At 43.3% G+C, this 9,593-nt stretch overlaps 1 pseudogene; it reads left to right on the top strand.

The window, feature by feature from the left end:
- The first annotated feature begins 5,439 nt into the window (after nucleotides 1-5,439).
- Nucleotides 5,440-6,347, top strand: LOC147663771 (olfactory receptor 5V1-like; annotated as a pseudogene).
- The last annotated feature ends 3,246 nt before the right edge of the window (nucleotides 6,348-9,593 follow it).

The raw sequence follows: 9,593 nt of genomic DNA, 5'->3' as shown, positions 1-9,593 counted from the left end.
ATACCATTAAGATTAAGGTCTGGTAAAGCAAGCTGCTTTACACTCCTTCTGGACTAAGCCTGAAGGCTGTTCTCTACAACTACCACTTAGAGAACTTTCTAAGCTTACAAAAACACTACGGTGGAGGAGGACCTGGGAGAAGTTTAAAGACTATGCTCTGGATACAATCCCCATAAGAACCTGTAAACAAAAAAAGGTACCAGAGGGTCTCAAAAGATGTGCCCAGAAGTAAAGAAAAACCAACCAAACGCCCAAAACTCTCAAAAGTTGCGTCACAGAAGGCTCTCAAGGGATGAGGAAAATACCCATCAGTCACCATACGGATCCGCCCTTCATCATTTGGGATTTTATCCGAACCACCGTCTGAGAAGATCTGTGCCACAGTCAGAGGTCAACCCGGTGTTGAGGGGGTTCCTCAGAAGGTATAGGCAACGACAGTGTGGTGTGCCACTCGATGTTGGTGAGTGGCCAGAGCTATGGGACTGGGGTGTGCAGTGCAGGAAAAAGTGAGTGAGAGAAGAAACCAAGAAAAAAGTGTGTTTAAAATTGGTTTAGAAAAAGCACTAGACAAAATTTATTCAACGTGTGCCTAACATACCAATGTTAAAAATGAGTGCGACCTTAGGCTGTCGGATTATGTAGACCGCCTGAGGTAAAGGTGGTCGACAAGTTTCTGAAATCTAGGGACTATTGCGTCCTTGCATTCATCAGGACCAAAATACAATTAAAGCTACTGCACCAGGTGAAAAATAAGTGAAGTGAAAGGTGACACCAGGAAATCATAAACAAGTGCTCACGGTCACCTGAATGCTCCGGGTGCCCTTACAGTCTGTGTTGATCACTGTGGAGAGAGAAAAGGTTGGGTATAGCTATCAATATCTATTGGGCTAAAAAGTAGGTCCATATTATGTGGATCAAACTTAAGGTCACACTCAGAGTGTTGATCTAAAGGCGCTTAATATTAATATAACCAGATATCAATGCATTTGGAAAGAGATTTCGTAAGCCAAATGTCGTTCAGTCCTTACCTTGATCTGTAAGGTAGACTGGCCTCACCCCACCTGGCAGCGGCTCAGGGGAAGATGAAGCACCGCTCTAGAAAACATGCGGGACACATGTCAAACACAGTATGCACATGAAAAGACAGTACACTTCCCGTTATCGGTAGCCCATAATGAATGATATTAGTGTCTTTAAATAATGATGTCGTTCTCAGCAGTAGCGGAGAAAAGACTCCGTCTAAGTTAAAGAACCCATAATCGAGAATAAGCAGCATTGTGGAGAGATGGAAGGGCTCCTCTTACCTATCCGTCGGTACTCCGGGGCCGGCGTCCTGGCCGACTGGGGAGGTACCGGAAGGCAAGCGCGAGGCTGTTGATAAACCGCGCTACCATAGGTCGCGTAGTCACGTGGGGCGCTTCGTCGCGTCTTGTGATTGGTTCGAACTCGAACGAACCTGCGCTCTCATTGGCTACCGGACTTAAGACCGGGATTGGTCATTGGTAGATTGATTACTTTGTAGTCAAGGAGACAAGAGTAAACATGTCAAGAGGACGAGTGTGAGACTGAATAAAACCGCCGCGAGCGAGGTCCAGTAAGGGCAAAAAGGCTCAAGAAGGTAAACAACGTTTTGTCCTGTTTCGCTGTTGGTGGCAAATGCGAAACTCTAGGGCAGCAACAACGGGTCAAGTACACCAAAGTAAACTGGCCAGTGGGGTCAAGAGAAAATGCCCAACATGACAAGTGGCAGATGCCGAGCCTGAATGAGGAACAAGCCACCTACCAACCTATATATTTATAAAGTCAGGCTGTAATAAATACAAAAAAGAGATGGTATTAAGGGGAACAACAGAAGAAATTCAATGAGAGCATCACACGCAGTATCATGGACCAACCCTTAAGGGTCTGTTCTCTAAGACCAGTGTGTAAATGTCAAGAGGAACTAATGTGTATCTTTCTTACTGTTAATGTAGGTATGTCTAAACAGGAACATGATGAAAGAAATTACAGAGTAGACCACAGGATATCATCGTTCAAACCCTCTTTATGAGTTTTCAATTTGAGTACCCATCTTTGTTCTTTCTTCATCAGGTACTTAGCCACATCTGCTGTATGTGTTGGAATAAAAGGTTGTTCCAAAACAGTCCATTGGAATTCAGTGGCTAGGTGTTTTGCCTCCAGAAAATGGGCAGTTAACTTAGTGGCTTGTCTGGCACACCGGATGGTACTCTTGTGCTCTGATATCCGTATGCGGACCTTCCGTGTGGTCATGCCTACATACTTGTAACCACAAGGGCAGGTGATGAGATAGATCACATGATCACTGTTGCAATTGGTAAATTTTATTTGCTTCCAAGGTCTTGCAGTACCAATATCGATCTCCAATGATTTAGTTGTCTGCGCACAAACCTGGCAGTTGCCACAGGGATGGTGTCCCTGGACAGGTGGGAGATTCCACAATGAACCTATCGCTCTAGGCATTTCTTCACGTGGCCTGGTGTGCACCAGTCTATCTCTCAGGTTTGGGCCCCTCTTAAATGAAACCAGGGGGCGAGGAAGGGTTAGGCGTCCAGAGTTCAGTATTGGCCAGTGTTTCTTGACCATGCTTTGAATACTGTTAGAGAGGCTCCCAAAGGTGTGAACAAAGGTGAGACGATCTAAATCAGGCTTAGGGGGTCTCGGTTCCAGCAAAGCTTCCCGATTGTTATTCATAGCCCTTTTCATGGACCTTTGTACAAGTCTAGGGGGATATTTTCGAGCCAACAACTGCGTGCTCAAATCCTTGGAATGTTTCTTGAACGCTGTCCTCGTGGAGCAGTTCCTTTGAACCCGTAGGAATTAACTAAAGGGGAGACTCTCCTTTAATGCTCTCGGGTGGTTGCTATCAAATAACAGCAAGGAGTTCCTTGCAGTGGGCTTCCTGTAGAGCTCCGATTGTAGGCCCTCCGGTCCTGCAGTGATAAGAAGATCGAGGAAAGCTAATTGGTGTTGACCAATTTCGTGAGCCACTTGTTTATGATTTCCTGGTGTCACCTTTCACTTCACTTATTTTTCACTTGGTGCAGTAGCTTTAATTGTATTTTGGTCCTGATGAATGCAAGGACGCAATAGTCCCTAGATTGCAGAAACTTGTCGACCACCTTTACCTCAGGCGGTCTACATAATCAGACAGCCTAAGGTCGCACTCATTTTTAACATTGGTATGTTAGGCACACGTTGAATACATTTTGTCTAGTGCTTTTTCTAAACCAATTTTAAACACACCTTTTTCTTGGTTTCTTCTCTCACTCACTTTTTCCTGCACTGCACACTCCAGTCCCATAGCTCTGGCCACTCACCAACATCGAGTGGCACACCACACTGTCGTTGCCTATACCTTCTGAGGAACTCCCTCAACACCGGGGATCCGTATGGTGACTGATGGGTATTTTCCTCATCCCTTGAGAGCCTTCTGTGACGCAACTTTTGAGAGTTTTGGGCTTTTGGTTGGATTTTCTTTACTTCTGGGCACATCTTTTGAGACCCTCTGGTACCTTTTTTGTTTACAACTTTCTAAGCTTGTCTAAGACCCCTAAAATCACCATAAGGGTTGCCTGGAACAGTGCAGGGTGCTACACTTACATAAGGGAGCACCATATACTAAGCTAGTTTCTCACATGGGGTGAAGCAAAGAGCTGAGCACTGCCTGAAGCACTTTAATTCACTACCTTCCCCTTTTAACACCCCCAAAAATCTTCTGAGGCTACGACCGATATCCTCGGGATGTTTCACACCCGTAATGGACACGGGCTGCGAAACAATTAGCTGGAAACACGTCAATATATTGTGACAGATAGTGGCATCATGTGAGTTGAAGGTCTGAGCTTAAATAATGGGGTGAACTTGTTGCAGGCATGAAAACGCTCATATATAAATACATGTGCAATGTACATGATATTGAGTACAAAACTGCAATTAACCAAGCATGTACATAATTGTCCGAGAAAGTATATGAGAAAAGCAATTGTAAGGACAAAATAAGGCTGACTGTGACTTGAACAGTTCCAGACACAAAATGTAAGAGTGAGCATGACACAACAGATGTGACCACGCACTGGGCCCGCCTCCTGTGAGTCTGCAAAGCTGTATACACATACTGGTTGACAAATCAATCAAGTAAACTAAATTCAAAGCCACAATAGAAGCAGATAGTCATCTTGAAATGCACAAGCCACCCTGATGGGCTCAATAAACATGCTGCTCAGTCGAAGACAATACTTTCCATCATGCCTGCACAGTGTTTAATGTGCAAAATAAATGAGTGTCAGAGTCCTCGTCAGCAGGCCACTCCCGCTTGCACCACCCATTGCCGTAGTCAGTGTAGCCAATTACAGCTGCTAACCATCACAATCCTACAAGTGATATCATGATATGATATAAAGGGTTGTGTAGCCCGCTCTATTACTAAAATAGTATCCTGGCGCGGAAGGTAAGGCAGATTCAGAGGTCAGAAAGAAGTGTGACAATTCTAAATGACCCAGGCGCCCAGCTTCATAAGCATGGCTTTGGCAAAAGGTATTAGTCTTTTTTTTTAATATATATTGAAATAATAAACAACTTTTGTTGTGCTCCTCTCTAAATTGGACAAACACTGCCACCATGTTGCAGATTGTCATAAATGTCAGTGCCGACAATTAAGTAACAATGCTTAGCACCAGAAACCACCATCTCAAATAAAGCACTGGGCCTGTACCAGCTCCATGATACTCACATCTGTCCCCATTTGGGTTTGATCTTCCTGACTCCAGGCCATTAAGGACAATGTTGCAGTTCCTGAACTTTTAATCAACAAATCACTTATTTAGGATGCTAATTGGTAAAATGAAATCAAAACATGACTACAACATCCAGAATGCATTAGGCTATCGCACAAAGGTCCAGGGCTGGAAACGGTATTAATGACAGTCTGGGAAGGGGTGATCACCCACTCTCTCCCAATATTTGGCTACTACCTGGACAGTAATTGGTGGTAACACAGCTATCATCCTTGGGCTGATGTTCATCATTTGGCTTACTAGTTGCAACTCAGATCTTTATTTTTTCAATACACTACAAAGCAATGCCAACAATTTAGCCAGATCAATGCTTTTTAATTCAGCAACAATATTTTTTGCTTTTCCCACCCTGCAACTTTGGGAAATAGCTTACTTTATCTCCACAACGGCCCCAACAGCGCTCGGATGCCTGGCTTCACCTTGGGGGTGCCCAGGAGTGGACATTTCACAGTGAAAAGCCAGGAAGGGTTCCTCAGCGGTATGAGTACAGAGCCAGGACACCCCAGCTGGGGTAGCAGGGAGCTATACAAGTACAACTTCATTTCATTTCATTTCATAATCTTGTGTTTGCTTTTTCCCCAGATCTTCCTTTATTCATTGAACACCAACAGAAATCCCTGGAATTATGGAAAAGGAGAATCAGACTCGCTTGAGTGAATTTTTAATTTTGGGATTATCGCAAAATCCTCATCTGCAAGTTCCAATTTTCATTCTCTTCTTAGTCATGTATTTATTTACTCTTCTGGGAAACCTTGTCATTATTACATTAATATGCATTGATGCACATCTTCAAAAGCCCATGTATTATTTTCTCATGAACTTATCTTTCCTAGATATTGGTTTCACAACGGTCACCATCCCAAAACTGCTGGCGGTCTGCCTGAAAGCCAAGAAATCTGACAAATCCATCAATTTCTCTGCATGCATTCTTCAATTCTATTTTTTCGCTTGCTTCATCGGCACAGAGTTTTACTTACTGTCGGTCATGGCCTATGACAGGTACCTTGCAATTTGTAATCCCCTGCGCTATGCATCTATCATGAATAAAAGAGCCATGATTTCATTGACTGTAACATCCTGGACAATAGGCTGTCTTGACACTATACCACATGTTTTTATGATATCAAATTTATCCTTTTGTGCATCTAATGAAATCAATCATTTCTTTAGTGATCTCACTGCTCTTCTGAAACTATCCTGCACAGACACATATTTCATAAATATCGCAACTATCGGAGGAGGTATTGTAGCGGGACTAGGGCCTTTCATCTTAACAATAACTTCCTATGTGCTAATCATTTCAAATATCATGAAAATTCCCTCCAACACAGGGAGACAGAAGTGGTTCTCCACATGTTCCTCTCATCTGACTGCAGTTTTTTGTTCTATGGAACTGAGCTTGGTGTTTATTTGAGACCGACCTCAAGCTATTCCTTGGACAAAGACAAGATATTTGCTGTAATGTATATGATTGTCATTCCAATGTTGAATCCAGTTCTTTACAGTTTGAGAAAAAATCTATTGGGAAACTAAGGCAGACAAACACTGTACTGCAGTAAATTAATCATGTAAGCTATACTTATAGAATGTATTCTTATCTCTGGTCATGCCCCATGAATTAACAGAGTTTGTTTATAACATCAAGACCAAGGGGTATATTATAAAGGGCCTCATCGCCGCTTTATTGGGACGTTTTCCCGCTAAAGCAGCGATAATTTTTTCGCCCTATTAGCAAGCTGTCGCTAACAGTAGTTAGCGGCAGCTTTTAGGCCATAGCGAGCGGTTTGGGGCCCGCATTGCATGTCATCGATATTTGTCACCAATGACATGCAAAGTGGGCGTACTCAACCTGTTAGCGACTGAAAGCAGTTGCTAACATTGCTATCACCTATTATCAATGCAGGCGTAGCAAGGATTTTTTTTTCGCTAAGTGCGAATATTGCTGAAACCTAAGGCCTGCTCAGACCAGTTCTTAACCTGTATATCCAATGGGAGGTGAATATTCAAGTTAAGACCCTATTGGCATTAATGCATGAATATGGTTGTCTTATGGCATGTGGCATCCCACCTGTGGAGTTTCCCATTCCTCAGCTAAGAAACAAATCATACAAAAGTAGGCTTTAGAGAAAGAGTTTGAGAAGACATATGCTCTCACAATAAGGTACCACAGCCAAACACTAACTGATTAATGTGACATTAAAGATCAACATTCACTACACAAAAAAGGCAAAACTTGACTTGGCATACTTCCATCAAACCTCTTTGTTATCCTCAATCAAGAGGGCTTCAAATCCATTGAGACCAGGCAAATGGTGGATACACCTGATCTGCCTCCCAGGAGATTATTACCCATCGGACCACATGGATGGGTCAGCTCCCATGGGGGCATTATTAGGGTACTGAACTAGTTCTACCCCATGGGATGAACCCTTAATAGACATCACTTTAGTGGGTAACTGGGTCAGTGTTTCCCTGTTCCATATTTGTCATGCCAATGGACATTTAGTGCCCCACTGACCCATTAGTTTCCTAGTAAGGGAGCCAAATATTGATTATAGATCATGAAGAAATATGCTGCTTTCCCCTCCATACTCCTGCTTGGCTTTGTCCCTCTGAAAGTTCCCATCAGCTATGATATTCAGTCACAAGTCGCTGCGGCCACTAGGAGCTTACCCTCTAAATACTGTTTTTCGAGGAGTGAATGCCAGCCAACTTCAAATTAATTAACTGGGTCTTTAAGGGACATTTTTGACACATAACGAGCTGCAAATATTTACATGCATGTTTCATATAATGAGCTGTTGCACAAATCATTGAAGGGCTACGAGCCCTATTACAAGACGTTTGGACAAAGTCTTCACATCATTTCATTTCCGTACTGCCCTATATCTGAGGACCCTGGTTGAGTCTGACAATAAACATGGAGCACTTTCAACAGGACTTGGACTATTTTTTTATTGGAGTTTCTGATTTGTTCTAGTTATCATTTTCCAGCCACTTTGATGATGTCACTTGCTGTAATTTTAGCATGGCAAACACTCAGATGCTGTCATGTACTGCCAAGTCATCAGATTAAATGTCATATGCTGTCACTTCATGTGATGTCAATCAGGGTAAAAGGTGCATGATGTCACTTCTGCATTAGGGTAAAGTGATGGCCATGTAGGTGCTCCAGAGGCAGGTGGTCCCATGGTTGTCCTCACCAAGTTCTGAAACTGTAGGAGCAAAGGGGAACTGCACCACCATTCCCACACTACCAGGTCGGTGATTGAGAACTGAGGGAGGGCACCTTTAAGGGAAAGATTCCTGAGTGCATCCTGTGGATGCGTGCCAACTTGCATCTACACTGATGGCTACCCAATCAAGCCTGCTCTTACAGTTTTATTCCAGAGGGAGGACAGATCTAACAACACACTTTGTGAGCCATTTGCCGCTCTCCCCAAATACATGATACAACTATAACTCCACTGACCCTTTAAATAAATACACCCACACTCGTCTTGGTTTGAGTCATGTTCCGTCTCTTAATTTTCCAAATTTCTTATTCAGGACTTTTATCTTTCCTGAGTCCTACTAGTCCTGCACTGATCCTGCTTGACCAAAATCTCATTTTAACCTACTGGTCTTACATGTCCCGACCTACTGGTCCCAGCATCGAGTCCAGAGTTGACTGTTTACCAATATCCTCCTCTAGTCCGTCTATCGCTTTCATTAAATTACCCCAAGCTTTGGATATCACTCCACCTTTTGGTTTCCTTTGATTTTTACAGTGACCAGAAAACCCCTCAACAAATGGTGTTCTTTCAGCCCCCTTGCACTCTTTGCCTTTTTGGGAGCTGAACCTGGCCAGATGTCTCTCATCTATTCTCTAAATCATTCCTCTAACTTCACACCTTAGTCCATCCAAAGAGCCCTACTTCCAATGTAAGTCAGAGAGACAGTACAGCACACAATATTACCCCACTTCAAGGTATAATTCTCTTCTCCCAAAGCATGAGAATCTCGCTGCTGTCACACGACCACTGAGCTCTTCACAACTCACCTCCAAAAATATATAGAGGTACCAACTGAAGCTAAGAGGTGAATTTTACAGTACGTACCACCACAACTGCCCTAATCTATACTTCCCACCTCCTCCCTCACCCCCAACCATTCCATTTCTTTGATTAAGTTATCCTGGTATCACACGTAGGACAATCCCAATTTCCCTTTGCCTCCTATAGTTCTGAATAATGGGCTGGACAAACTTCATTCTTCTTCTTTGAACCCTTTTATGCCATCTGTCTACCTGTTAAGCAGCAGTTTCCTTATGCTCATATGAGGTAGCCTTTTTAATTTATTCCATGTTAAGACACTTCCACCTACAGTGTTCGCCCTTTCCTTAGCCATCCCTGTGGCCAGGTACCTCTTTCCTTGAACTGCAATTGTTATTTTGTCTGGGATTCTTTCCTGTCTACCTCTGCTCAGAACGCAATGGCCCAACCCCAACAGCTTTCTCTGCATTACTTGCTGTGAGAAATTAGCTTGTTGGTTGAAGGGGGTTGAGCCTTTCTCAAGCAAGAGCCACAATGGCATCAGTGTGATCCACTAAAGCCAATAAATTAGCTTGTGCTTAACCCTCTGGTAGCTTGGCACAAAATCAGTCAGTCTTAGCTTAGAGGCAACGAGTAAAGTGAAATCTAGCACACAAAAAGGTTAAAGCGCCAACCGTGGACATCTTGTTGCGCATGATCAGGGCAATGTTTAAAATTATGACCGACCATGATGGATCACAGTTTC

The sequence above is a fragment of the Lissotriton vulgaris genome, unplaced genomic scaffold (genome assembly GCF_964263255.1).
Source record: "Lissotriton vulgaris unplaced genomic scaffold, aLisVul1.2 SCAFFOLD_753, whole genome shotgun sequence".
NCBI lineage: Eukaryota > Metazoa > Chordata > Amphibia > Caudata > Salamandridae > Lissotriton > Lissotriton vulgaris.
The sequence above is the reverse complement of the archived record's forward strand: the minus strand, read 5'-3'. Positions and strand labels throughout refer to the sequence as shown.